A 14,596-nucleotide genomic window follows, 5' to 3' on the forward strand; every position below is an offset into this window, starting at 1 on the left:
CCTCCTCCCCCTCTTTGGTGGGTGTTGTGGAATGAGGCGTTGTGATTGGCTGTAGCTTCTGTCCGTCATCCAGCAGGGCGTCTCGCAGTGCTTTGTGTTTCCGGGGCGGTGGGTGGAGCTGGCGGGAGTGCTTCCGGGGTCGGCGCCTGGAGGGTGAGTGCGGAGCTACGTGCATCGCTGGTCCCGGGGCGGCGGCCGGTGTGTGAGATGGCGGCGGGGGACGGGGCGGGGGGATCCGCGGGGGGCGTGCGGCTGTGGGGGGTGAGAGAGCCCCGCGGTTGCCAGTACCGCGGGCGCACCAGGCCCGCAGAAAGAGCACGGGCCGAGGAAGCCGAGGCGGGGCTGCGAGAGCCGCGCGGCGCCCGCGCTATGTTCCTCCCACAGCGTCGCTCTGTTGCCGCGGAGGCGATGACTGGCCCCGTGTCATCGTCCATCACTCAACAGCGAGAGTAAGGTGCGGCCTCGTGTTGCTCAGCGCGGGGAGCCGCGCGCCTGGGCACTGAGGGCCGCCACAGCTGCTCCCCGCTCCGGCCCCGCGCGTCCTGCGTCGTGGCAGATCCGGCACCGCCGCGGCAGGCAAGGGCTTGGCTCGTCAGGGGCTGCGAAAGCTTTTTCTAACCGGCATCCTGCGAAATAAAAACCAGCCTTATGCGGGACTGGGAAAGGGAACCTGTTTGAGACGAGACCAAAACCTTTAGCCGAGCAGGGGGAGGGCGGGCGTGTGAGGACAGGGCCCCTCAAACCAGCCCCAAAACAGTCAAGCTCTTGTTTAGGGGAAGTAGTTCAGAGTCTTCAACAAATGAAACCCACCTGGGTCCGGAAATGATTCATTAGCACGTCTTGTCTTTCAGGTGGCGTCGCGGATCTGCTGAAGAAATGTTAATGCCGCTTCCTTGGGGCGTTCAAAGGAAGGTTTTTAAGCACATCTTATGTTGCAGGTGTCCCGATGGAGGAGCGGTTCTCGACCCCTTGCCAAGTCCAGTAACATAAAAGGAGCTGTTTCTCCGCAAAACTATAATGTTGTTGCATGCAAAGTTAGGTTCACAAGAGGGTCTTAGATTGGGGTTGCAGCTAGTGACTGGCAACAACCTTGAGGCCCTGCTACACATTCAAATTAAAGCTGGATAGAAACCGGCTGTGGAGTTGTTACACATTTTCAAACACTTAATTTATAGCTCTTTGACTCTTTTTATAGCTGGATAGTTATTTTTATTGTGTGATAATTAGTTTGCATTCGTGACCGGTTTTACTTACAAAGCGTGTGTGGCCAGCCTAAATTTATTGTGTGATGTGCCAGTTAATTGTATAACGTATGTAACGCGTATCAGGGGCTGTAGTACCAAGCTTCCAATCAGGATGGGGGTGGGAGGGATTTTAAGTTTACATGCACACGCGCACACACACCAGAGCTCCACTGAGAGGTGTTCCCCGAGTCAGTCGGCAGTCGAGTTTTGCCTATATTGGTCGTGGATCAATGCAAGAAATGAAGTGTAGTCAGTAGAAAAAGAATGTTCCAGGAAAAGCAGAGGGATTCTAGCCTTGTGAAACAGTATGATAAAGTAGTGCGGCTAATTTGCAAACAACATATATTGGCCATGAATGAATACAACATAAAATGGCACTACAATATAAATCATAGTTATTAAAATGAGTTTGGCGATGGTTGAAAGAAGAAACTAAAACTGTTGCAGAAAGGCCTTGTGGTGCATTAGTTTTCCAAGACCACAGGTTCTGTGTTGGCCAGCTCTGCTTTCCATCATGAGATGGCAAAGCAAGAAACACCTTATCCTGACGGTGGGTTAACCAAAGGTTGCATGTTGTAAGTTGTGTTTGAGGGTTGCCCAGACAAAATGTGTATTTAGTCAGCTCAGCTTGTCTGAAGTGTGTCGCATGGTTGAGGACATTAGTGATGAGCTTAAGTTGCAGCTTCAAAACGTTGCTGACAAGTTTGTGGCATATTGAGTCTTTAGATGAGACCGCTGAGAGAGACATTATTCACGTCATTATTTTTGTTTGTGGAGCTATAGAAGAATTTTAAATACATGAAGAATTTCTTGTGCTTGAAAGGCCATACCAGAGCAGTAGACTTGTTCATGTCAAATGCGTGGCATACTGCATTAACATGCAGTGGGCATCTTTTGTTAGTGTTGCTAGATATGGTGCTCTATCCATGGTTGGAGCTAAAACTGGAGCCAGTAATACTCCTAAACCAGGAAGTTATTGATGAACACAGTGTTGACATAATCCATTACCATTGCTTTATCCAGCAAAAAGCTTTTGTAGCTCAGGTTCTCCAGATGGACCATATCATGAGTCATGAGTGAGAGAGCTTCATCAAATATAGAGGCCTCAATCACCAGCATTTTAAGGCCTTTTTAGAAGACTCTGAAGCTGAATTTTGAGATGCTGTATATTTCACAGCAACTTGATGACTAAGCACAGGTGCCACCTTGAAATGCTTTTTCTTTTGAGGGAAAATGCAGTTTTGAATTTATGAATGCAATAGGGCAAGGGTTTCATCAGCAGCATGATTCTGAGTGGTGCTGTAACTTGGCATTCCTAGTCCATATTACTGGTGATCTTGCTGAATTGAATTTGAAGCTTCAAGGCTATGAGAACTTTTCTTTGACTCTTTGAGTATTGAGTCCTTTGAAAGATGATTCATACTATTACAGAAGCAACTGAAGGAAGGCAGTGTCTATCATTTTGCATCATGCAAAACAAGCACAAGCATATGTAACAACATGGCCAAATGTGGTGTAGAGACAGAAGATGATCGTGCAAAGTGCTCGTGGGTGAAGAACCCAGTGCACTGGAAGTTCTGTGGTCTGAAAATTATTTGCAGGCTATTAGTGTTTGTTGGAACAATCCAGTCAGCACTTCTTGGATTTCAAGTTTCATGGGCAAGCACTGGCTATTTTTCCAAATCCATGTAACCAAAAAAGTGCTCCAGTGGACATGCAGTCAGAATCGATCATCTTGCAAGAAAGTACATCAGCAAGGGTATTTTACTGTGAACTTAGTCTGGTTGAGTTTTTACTGCACTCCCCAAAACCTACCTTGCAATATGCAAACATGGACAACACGTGGCCTCCGTGTTTGGAAGCGTGTACATGCATGAGAGCCTTCTCTACAATGAATAAAAGCAGTTTTAAATTAAGATCCAAGCCAATGGATGGTCACGTTCACGCGGTTCTCTGCATTGCAATGTCAAGCATTTTACCAAGATGGCAAAACATGGCATCTAAGAGAAGTTGGCTGCATAAATCTCATTCAGCAAAAAATTAGGTATAGGGCTTCCACTTTTTTCCAGTATAATGTATTTAGTTGGAGAGGGCCTTTCTATAATGCTTTTTTATTTTATTTCATTTTATAATACTTGGCAAACTAGTTACGGTTGTTGAACTTAAGATCTGGTAAATCTTTAAACGTATAACAGTTTTTGGTTTGTTTTTTTTTTTAAGGAAAGTTTAAAAAAAATAAAGTTTAAAATATCGTTGTTCTGTGCTTTCGGTTTTTGTCTGAATTGCAATATATTATAAGGAACTGTCTGTATGTGGCCTGCCGCCCAGGGCTGCATCTTTGCAATTACCCTTCCAAGGTGAAACTTTGAGACCCTATCTAATGGAATTCCTAACCTCTAGGAACAAAGCAATGCTTGGAGAGTTTGACGCCAAAGAAGGGATCGCAAGAAGCAGCACACTGAGCAGGCAGATAGCATTTTAACTGAAGATTCATGCTACCTGTAGACACTTGCCAACTTTTTTTTGCTCTAAGTACATGTGTTTTTCTGCGACTCACCTGTCACTAGTAGTTAGAACTGATACACTAGCCTTTCTACCAAAATGCATATGAGATTTAAATAAACCTAAGCTTCATGTCAACCAGTTTTTGGTTTTGGTGTAACAGGGCAGAGGGGTTTGAATGAGTGTTTATTCCTAAAACCCCTCAAGTGAGATTTCCATGTGTGTCATGCCTGGGCTTTGATAGGAGGCATTTGATGCTCTTTTTGAACTTGCACTAACCTTCGGTTTCTTCCTTATCCACAAGGAAGGTGTTTTTAGTTATTTTTTTTCTTTTTTTACAGGGAGGGGGAAGAGTAAGATTTTTGGAGATGAGGTAGAATAGTAATATGCTAGTCAAAGGATAAATGTTTTGCCAATTCCTAAAACCAACAAACAGAACATAGATATATACAACCTCTAATCAGGGTTTGGCCATCTCCAGTAATGGATGCATCTAAAGTGTGACTTGCATGGTATCAGTCTGGAACACATTGTCCCCTTTTTTGGTTTGTAAGACATGGAGCATGGCTAAACCAGGCGAAGCAGTGGCAAGGCAGTTCTTGAGGGCTTGCTTGGTCTTATAGAAGAAGTTGAATGAACTTGTTGAATCTCTTCTTTGGCAGAAGCAAATCTTTGCACAGCCACTTTGGCATACTTGGTCTATGCTAAATAGAACTGTCTTGCTCTGACTGCTGCAAAGCCAGTCAGTTTTCAGGCCCTTTACATGTATAGATACTACTATTGCTTGAGCACCTTTGAATACAAGATCATGACTAATTTTTTACCTGGGAAACTAGAGTTGGATTATTTTGGCCTGTGGATGTGACTCCTTGTGTGAAAAGCCTCCAGCACGTAAGTGGGTGTTTAGATTCTATCAGTCTGAGAAAGTTGAGCTGTGTAACTGAATTGCTTTCAGTATTTGTCAGAGTTCTCTGTGGCTCATGGGCCAAAGCCTTTTCTACCCATGAGCTAGGCACCAGCCAACACTGTTACACCAGCAAAATATCTAGTTTGGGCATAACTACTTGCTGACATGTTGCCTCTCCACCAGGGGGCTCTGCTAACATACCTATAGCAGCAGAGGTTCTTCTGGGACAGACAAGTCCCTGCTTTTTCATTTTAACAGAGACTGAATGCCCACAGCTCTAGTTGTAATTGTCAGCATCCCCCTTCTCCTCCCCCCCCCTTTTTTTTTTGTAGGGCTCAACATCAAAGCAGCTGAACAGGAGCAAACTTGAATTGCACCACATTACGTTCTATGTGAAGCTTAAGGAAGTAAAATGTAGGAGAAACATTTTTATTCTTTAAGGTTGAGACCTCCCATGCACATGCAAGCAAATCTATCCAGCTGCTGGACAAAAGCTTGCCATGAATTATCTTGTTAAACAGACAACATTGGCCACATGATACCACATGCAAGGGACAGATAATATGCTTGCAGTGTGTTTATTTCTGTGTATATTTAACAACTGTAAAACATAATTTACATATGAAGTTAGGACACATAATAAGGTATATGCTGTGCAGGGTGTTGAAGGCAGTTGAAAGTGAGAGATTTGTAAAACCTTAATTCTTAATTATCTGACTCTGTCTAGGCTAAATTATAAAGAACTTGCCAAAACAAGCACCTGAAAGCCTAATATTTTGTTAAAATATGTGAATAAAGTTGAATTAGAGATGAAGAAAATTAAGGTGATTCGTATAACATCAGAACTAGTTCATATTCTGGTGTCACTTTTATGTAATGACAAGAATAGAGAGAAACCTTGCGAAAACTTTAATTTACTCAGTCCATATCCATTGCTTGTGCTTCATGCCTTTGTTCTATCAGTGTTTGTCTTTCAAGAATGCCCGGACTTTAAGAATAAGTGCAGTTGGTTGATAATTGTAGCAGTGTAGTATGGTCAGGAACACTCCTGTGGATCCGTCTAGATTTAGATGTGTGTGTGTGTGTGTGTGTGTATACATATGCTAGGTAATCACCTAGCCAGGGTCATTTGACCCCAGCTTTCTTTCCTGCCTATGGCAGGGGGTTGGACTTGATGATCTGCTCAGGTCCCTTCTGACTCTACTAACTATGAAACTATGCATGTGCATTTGTTTTTAAATAGGTATGTATAAATATTATTTTAAATTTCCATCATAAAAACATATACCTGGAACTTCATTGCGACTCTAGAATAGCTTTGTGATGGTAAGATGGTACTCTAATCCAGGTAGGTAGGGAATAGTTTCTTACCTGTGAGACAATTTAAAACAAATCATGATTTTTTTTGTTATAAGTGACCATAAGCAGTGTCTTATTAACGCTACCTGTAGTTTCCAGTGAACATCATGTTATCAACAGGGATCTGGGTTTTCTGTTTCCCATGGTGGGGGCGGCAGGGGGGGAACCCCAGAGCTTCCCTTTTATGCAAGAAAAATACAGATTTTGCAGTTTTGCAAAGAGCTCTCTGCAGGCTGGGGGAAGCAGGAAAAGGGTGGTCAGGCAGGGGGCATCATGTGCATGTGTGCACGTACACAAGCATGTGGCCACCAAGCAGCTTGGACAGCAGCTCCTGCTGGTAAATCTGGTGGGGGCAGGGGCTGGGGCTGCTGACCAGCTGGGGCAACACATGGGGCTTGGGGCCCGGGGCTGGAGCGTGCGGATGCAGGGCCCTGGCGGGGAGCAGGATGGAGCTGTAGGTGGGTCATCGGGGGGGGGGACTCCCCACCACTGCGCGCTCCCAGGGTGCATGTGGGAGGCACATGCCCCCCAGATCTGTGCATGGGGCAGGCCTCCCCACCGGTCCTCCTCAGCCGAGCAGGTGGGACCCAGTATGGCTGGGCAGAGTGAGGCCAGGCAGGGAAGGTCTATGCTGCTGCAGGCCCTGTGCCACCCTGGCAAACCACCCCAGCCTGCCCAGCAGCAGTGGGGGTGGCAGTACAGCGTTGTGCTCCTCACTGCTGCTAGGCAGGCAGTGGGCACCTTGCTATGGTAGTGTGGAGCTCCCAGCAGCAACAAGCTTCCACACTTGGCTCTGCCACACTGGGTCCTGCCTTTTGGGCTGTAGAGGTCTCCGGGGGCGGGGCGGGGAGCCTGAGCCCACAGCAGGCAGCCTGCACACATCCCCTCCCTATCACGGGCTGCGCTCCAGCTATGCTGCCCGTGGGGGAAGGGAAGCCAGGCCCCGTGCTCTACTCTGCCACAGCAGCCTCTGCCTCCTGCAGGTGGCAACTGGGGCTCAGGGGCTGCTGTGGGGGGCAGGGGTCTGTGGACCTAGGCCCCTGGCCCTGTAGTCCTGGCAGCTGGGGGCCTCTGGCAGGGCTGGGGGGCATGGGTGGGGTGTGAGGGGCACTGGCAGGGTTGGGGGGGCTGTGGGTAGGGAGTGAAGGGTTTGGATTTGTGTCCTGGTGAGTGAAGGGGGCAGAGGGAGATCAGAGTTTTCCATGATGAAAAACCCAAAATCAAACACCAACATGTATAGGTATTTAGAATTTATTTTATTATAGTGATTGAGGCACTGGTAGGCTTCCAAGTTGTTTTAAAATTGTAAATATATCAATAAAACATTGTGTTCAATTGATACGCATATATATATATATATATATAGCTGTTTCATTTTAATCATGGATGTTGGGGCTGTTAACCAGAGTATTTGAGATTTTTATACGGGGGAATACCAGGATTCCTAGTTATCAGTTGCTTGTAATTTAGCAGGGCTCCAGGTTTTCATTTTCTTTTTTCTTTTTTTTTTGTACTGTAACCACCATGAGCCTGCCTGCCTGCCTGCCTTTTGAAGAAAAAAAATGTATATGTTACTCTCTTAAAGGTCTAACAATGTTATACTTTGAAACAGTGACTTGGAAATTTGGCAGAGGAGTGACTATATATCATTTTACCAGTACTCATAGGCAGATTAAGGGTTTTGATCCAGGTTGGCTGCACCCCCTGCTCCTAGCTTCTTTCCCTGTGCTCCCCTTACCCCACCCCATGGGCAGGCACACCATGCTGTGATGGCAGAAGCTGAGGACTTTTCAAAATCAGGTAAGAATTCCCCCTCCCTCCTCTGTGCCTTAAACTTTTGGCATAGGAAGAGAAGACTCCCATCACTGCTGATGTCCTGGTCCCTGCTTCCCTGCTCTAGCCAGGCCCTACAGGGAGAACTGTGTGAGGAATTAGGCTCCAACAGGGACAGCAGCAGCAGGAGGTGGGGGTGAAGCCACCAACTGTCCCTGGCTGCATTCAACTGTACAGCTGTGCCTCACAGCCCTGGCTAGAGCAGTTCTGGGGCTCCCTTCACACCTGGGCCAGCTAGGGACAGCAATGGGTAGGGTTTCCCCTTCCTGCATCCAGAGTCATCAGTAGAGATGGGGAGGGGAGAGGGAGGAGGTGCTGAGTAGGTGCTTCAGGGGCTGCTGCTCCCATGGGATGGGTCAGACTCTTTGGGGTGCCCAAGGATCTGCAGCTGCTGGAGACCAGAGCTATGGAGCTACACTGTGGATGTGTGGGGGAGGAGATGCTGCATTTCCACTGGATTCTCCCTGGTTAGTATTGAAAATCTGCTTACTGACTAGGTTACATGCCCTTGAAAACTGCAGTTTACGTGCTCAGCAGTCTTCTTGCTGTTTGAGCTAAATTACCAGGTTGTTTTTTCTTCAAGCTGAGAAGACTTTTCTTGTCACTGCTGCTTTGAGCTTTGTCAAAACCAGGCGCCAGAACTGAGTGCAGGGAGCCTTCCCTGCTGAGCTCGACGTGTGCTACAGTAGACAAGGGGTAGATCTGTTAGAAGAGAGCAGAGATTGGAACAAAGCTTTGGGGTGGCAGAGGAGAGTTGGGGCTGAAGTAGACTAGGAGCCAGTGTGGGATGAGAGGGAGACTGACACTTGGTGAGACGAGTTAGAGGTGTGACGCTAAGGCTGGGAACCAGTGAGATTGGAGAGAGAGTGCTCACCTACTTTCCCATTCCACACCCTAAAGTGGTGAGATTGAATCTGGATGTGTAACTGAGGCAGACTGCAACTAGCAAATATGGAGGTTGATCAGATCAGCTGCGAGGGTGAGGGGAAACTCACTGGTCTGGAAAGTGATGTGGGATGGGACAGGGGAAATAAGACTAACAAGGGTTAGAAGAATGGGACTGGGATGTACAGCTGGCAGCAAAGGTGACCGAAGTGACCTGGCAGAGCAAGTAGAAGTGTTTCCCTTGCTGAGAACATAGGCAATGCTACAGGTGTAGCAGCTCCAAAAACAAAGAGGAAGCTGCTGCTTGGGACTGCTCAGAACCTGTCAGCTGTAACTTCCATCTGTATGAGCCTGTAGCAATACATGAAGTTACCTAAATCACCCTAGTTTTAACCCTGGATGGAGCAGTTTTACTACACTTTCTGTGAGCCTGTAGCTATTTAAGTGTAACAGTTAGTCATAACAGCTGCTGTTTGCTTCCAAGCAGCAGCTTTCATAACCCTTTCCCCCTGCTCCCTCCCACCTCTGTCTGTACCCCGAGCCTGGGATGGAAAACAAGATCCATCTTAGAGCCTCAGCATTCCTCTGCTCTTGGTTATCCGAGACAAACTGGTGAAGGAATGATCCTGCCCCAAGCAGGGAAGATCTAAATGACTTTTGGAGGTCCCTTCCAGCCCTACTTCTTTAAGTCTCGTGTTTCCTATACTATGGGCCAAAGACTGCAAGCTACTACAGCCATTTGTTCATCCTGAGTTCAAGTGCCAGAGGTTTGTGTGTCAGGTATCTAGGTTGTAGCCATATTGGCCTAGAGGAAAAGGCAATCGGAGCTTGTGGTAGAGGTGACATCTTTTATTAGACCAAGAATTTTGCCAAAAAATGTCTTTAAATTGCAAGCTTTTGGGCACGAACTCCCTTCATCAGGTATCAGAGTAAAGATTGTAAAAGTTGTCCTGGGTAGAAATGAAAGATGATATTTCATAGGATTTCACAGAGGAGTCAATATATGGAAAACGCCTCTGGGCAAGCAGTTCTTATCTGGTAAGGAGTCTCTCAGCTCTCTTGTGAGCCTCTGTGATGATGCAAATTACCTTGAACAATGGCAGGAGCAGTATCTCAGGTTATGGATGATCAGAGTTGCTTCCTTCTTGGGAAATTATGAAGATTTCTTTTTAAAAAATCAGCTAGAATTTTATATCTTCCATGTGTCGGGTATCCAGGTTGTAGCTGTATTGATCTAGAGGAAAAGGTAATTGGGGCTTGTGGTCTGTGTGATCAGTTTAAGTTCCAACACAGCTGATGCTCCTACTGGATTCCAAAAACCACATAAGAATTGCTGTGCAGCTTTTATAGGCTAAGATCACGACAGGGGAACACCATGTATCTGGGTCCATGAAGGCAGTTTTTCCTTAAGCATTCCCAGAAATAACTGTTCTTCTGGTGTGGTTCAGTACCTGCCGAGGTGTTGGGGCTGAAAGCCAACTTAATGGAAATGGGAAGTTCCTCTCTAGCTTGCTTCTGTGCTCATATGGCTGAGGACAGGCGAAACTTGGGGGTATCCAAACCCCAAGCCTCCGGGCTTGGGCCTGCACATAGAATGCCTGCCAAAAGACTGGAAATATCTGAAGCCCCCAGTGGGGGCAGAGGATGCTTGCTGGTTGTAGGGCCACTTATGGTTCCGGACTGACTCGTAGATTTGGACTTGATTTGGCTGATTTCGCTTGGAACATGAACAATTCATTTTTAAAACTGCCTTGAAAAGAAAATAAGAAATGAAACAATTCCATTTAAAAGAACACCACTGAAGTTGTACAGTTGAGCGCCCAAAAGCTGGGAGCTACCAGAATTAAATTTACTTGAGCAACTGACTCCTTTGTGCCTTTGCATGTGATGGGAGCATATGACTTTTCCAGAGGCTATTTGCTGCCTTTGGTGCATGATGTATCTTAGGGTGTAATGAAGACTCCTATCAATGGGATTTCTCCTTCATTGTAGAAGTTAGAAGATGTAGAGCAGTTCTCCATAACTTCAGGTTCTACACAGTTGATGAATTTCAAAACCTAATTTATATATGACTGCTTACTTCCTTAAGCAAGGGGTGGTAGTAGGGGTGGGGGATCATCCAGGCAGGGCTTGGCTTATCTGCTTGGCTTATCTCCTCACACCTTGTGGCACCCTTCAAAGGATCTGGCAGCACCCCAGGGTACCTGTTTGAGAATTACTGGTGTAGAACAATTAAGGTAGGGGACAGCAGGAAGAGAGAGAGAACAGTTTCATGGCAGTGTCGATGCAGTCCTAGAGAAATTTGGAATTCCTTCGCAGACATAAGAAATCTGTGTGATGCTGGACAAGTCCCTTAAACTGCTTTTCATAGGCAAGGAGTTCTTAGGATGGTGTCTTTAATAGTACCCGCTATGCAGTTGGGATAGACAAGCTTTTAAATCCAAGATATTCTTCAATCACTCCTGTTGCCTGATTTGAAATGGGGTCTGATTTGCCAGACATGCCTCCTATCACTTTCTGTAAAATAAGGGAAATGTTCCTTCATCTCACAGGCATGTTCTGAAAATAAATGTTTATGAACAGCTCCTTTTCTACTGTAAGAAAGCCCTTGAGGAAACTAGTAATTCTGCCTTTGGAGTAGGTTTTGACTAGTATGCTGTTGGTAGGGCAAAGGATCACACATCAAGCAATCACAAAAATTGAGAATCTGGTTTGAACTGAGTGATGGAAATGTTCTGTGGGAAAATAGTAAGATGTGATTAACGTCTATTAGCTGTGTGCACCAGGTGGCTAAATTATGGTTCTGCAGACTACCTTAATTCTGGCATTTCTTAACTTCCAGGTACTTGACTTTGCAACCCTGGTGTCCTTATATAGAGCAGGGGTGTAGGTTGTAGCCATGTTGGTCTAAGGAAATAGGCAGACACGGTTTCTTGGGTGAATCTGATATCTTTTATTAGACCAACCCACATAGTTGGAAAATAATTATTAAGCAAGCTTTCGGGTTCAAAAACCCTTCGTCAGGCTAAGGAAGTTATATATTATAAGTCTTATATAGAGCATATATTTATACATCACACCAGTGACTTTTAGCTCTTTTAAACAAGCGGCAATAGCAACATGCTAGGGGTCTATAAAAGCAATACTCTTTCACACTTATAGTAGCATGGTAAATAGGGACAAAATAGGCATTAAGCACAAATCTTAACATGTCCTGCTAGATGGCTCATCTATTCTCTTTACTTTTTATAAGTTGTCAGTCTCCTGACAATTTACATAGTAAATGTTGTTATGATCATTGGATATATGGGCCTGTTTAATCAACTGACTTTCTTGTTTCAAAAAAAAAAAAAATCTATGCAAAAACTAGTGTGTGCTGGGGGGGCCTAAAGAGGGAGGCTAGCTAAGGCTCTTGATCACCTGTTGATGATGCCTTCAGTCAAAGTTTAGACAGCTGCATATCCTAAGGCAGTGGGACAGCTGTGTGGTGACAGACTTGCTATGAGGAATTGAATATGCAGCATGTACTTGGGAAGACTTTAACTTCCTCCAGAGAGGAAACATTTCAAGTCAAATTAAATGCAATCAATGCCACCACAGATTTAAATGTGTGTGCCTAATTTAGGGAGAGATTTGTTTAATCCCTGTGTGTACTGGCACTGACTGACCAACTTCTTCTATGAAACTGGTCATTAGCCAGAAGTGCCCTAAAGAATCGAGACAAACAGAGGATGCTGTAAATTAGTGTGTTTGCCAAGCACCACAAGCTAGCTGTTCTTATCTGACAAGAGCAGCACCAGAACTCAGCTGATTCTGCAAGAAGGCTTGGAAGTGTAACTTGAACCTTCCTGCATCAGTCAGGGTTAACCAATTTTTGCTGATCTTCAGTCAGGTTACTTAATGAAACTAGACAACATGGCTTCACTGATTTCTCATCTCTTTCACTTTTATTTCATGAGGATACATACCGGCCTGTTCCAAGCTTCCAAATTTTTCAACAGCTCATATTCCAATATGGATCACCACTTACAGTGATGTTGCTTGATACAGGCGGTTGGTGTCGTTAGAAACTGGGAATTTGACTTTACTAACTTAGGACAGAGTATAAGTGATCAGAATCTGTTTCAGATCTGTAACACAACAGAAATTCAGTGCACATAAGTTGCTTTCTAAATGGCTGAAACCAGTTTAAGATAAACTTGGATGGATATAGTATCAGACTTAACTGATATAGGTTAAATCAGTTTACTGAACTTCTGTCCCAAATCCCCTCCAGATTCAAGCTAACTCACAGTCCCCCAGCATCCCAGGATGCTTTGAACCTCCTCAGCAAACCTCCCCCCCCCCCACCCCACTTGCAGGGTGGGCAAGCTGGCCTTGGCCCAAGCTGTCTGCTCCAGCCAAGCGGAAGGTATGATCTAGCACCCCCCGGCTTCTGGTCTATGTCAGGCATGTGGCTGCATTTTCAGAATCAAAAGTGAAAGTCTGTTCATTTGTTTATTGGTTTAATCTATGCAGTTCAGACTAACCTGTGAAGATTGAATTGATTCAGCCTTGGGCTTTTTGACTGTCTGCACTTAGGCACTGTGACTGACTTCCTGGGGAACCAGTGAAGTGGACTACCCAGACTGCTGCCAAATGTGTAAAATAAATACATTGGAAAAACGGATTCTACGATATCGTAAGACAGGTGGGTAATTATTTGGGCTGGAGGGCCACTTAAGGGTTTTTGGTGAGCTGTCATGGACTGGGTCAGCACCCCTTTCCCCTTACTGGCAACAACTCAACAAAACTCCCTAAGTGGCTCTGTCCCATGCTCAGCTGGGAAGATGGGATGGGGCCACAGGCAGGAAGGGAGCAGTGTCTGGGAGTGGCATGGGTAGGCAGGGCTGGGTCTGGGATTGGGATCATGGGGTTATTACAGTGTGGGGCTGGGGACCAGGGCAAAGCTGAGATCTCCACACCCCCCCCTGCCCATGGGACCAGTGCCTGTCTCTCTGACACTGCTCCCCACCTGGCTTTGGCCCCATGTCATCCTCATGGCCAAGTGCACCCTACTCGGGCAGGTCCCAGGCTGGTTGCTATGAAGACCCTGTGACCCACCCCACTCCCCGCTCCATTCCACCCAGCGCCCCCAGTGGACGAGGGTGCCCAGGCAGTAGGGCTGGGTCTGGCAGTAGTGACAGTGGCACCTGGAAGGAGCTGCTGCTTCTGGGAAGCAGAGTCTGGCCACTGCAATGTCCCATCCCTGCTGTGTGCCTGGGGGTGGCAGGACGCATCACATGTACCACGGCCTGGGTTGTACCCCCTCATCTGGGTTCCGCAGGGCCATGGAAACCCACAGCTGAGCAGGCAGGGGCTTGGCCCTGGATCAGGTGGGCCAAGGAGAAGAGCGGAGCCCCCACCTGTGTTGTGCCCAGACTGAGCCGTGCAAAGCCCCCAGGAGCTCACGCTGCATCTCCTGCAGGCAGTGTCCCGCAGGGGCTGGGCGCTTGCCTCGGATGGAGGTGGGTAGAGCAGGGAAAGCCATGTCAGGTGCTCTTGTCCCAGATGGGCCCCCCAGCGCAGGCTTCTAAGGACACCCGAATCCCAGATAGGCAGCATTGGCTGACCAGCAAACCCGCCCCCACAAGGAAGAGGCACAGGGGAGCCGCTAGCAAAGGCCCTGCCTGTGCTATGCTGTCCCCTTCCCCTGCAGGGAGTCACGGTGGGGCCTTTCCCTTGTGATTTGACAGGAGCCTTGTGCCTCCTGCTCTCTCAGCTGACTTAGTCCCAAGTCGGTTGGCACACCGGCAGGGACCACTGCTGCCAGAACTGCTTCTCCAGATCCAGCACCTGCTCCTTGCATAACAGCATCCACCGGGTT

The 14,596-nt window shown here is 46.7% G+C and overlaps 1 non-coding gene across 1 annotated transcript; it reads left to right on the plus strand.

The window, feature by feature from the left end:
* Positions 1-251: 251 nt before the first annotated feature.
* On the plus strand, positions 252-517 carry LOC112551856. The gene has a single exon (XR_003096176.1).
* The last annotated feature ends 14,079 nt before the right edge of the window (positions 518-14,596 follow it).

This window comes from Alligator sinensis, unplaced genomic scaffold, assembly GCF_000455745.1.
Source record: "Alligator sinensis unplaced genomic scaffold, ASM45574v1 scaffold47_1, whole genome shotgun sequence".
In the NCBI taxonomy this organism is placed as follows: Eukaryota; Metazoa; Chordata; order Crocodylia; family Alligatoridae; genus Alligator; species Alligator sinensis.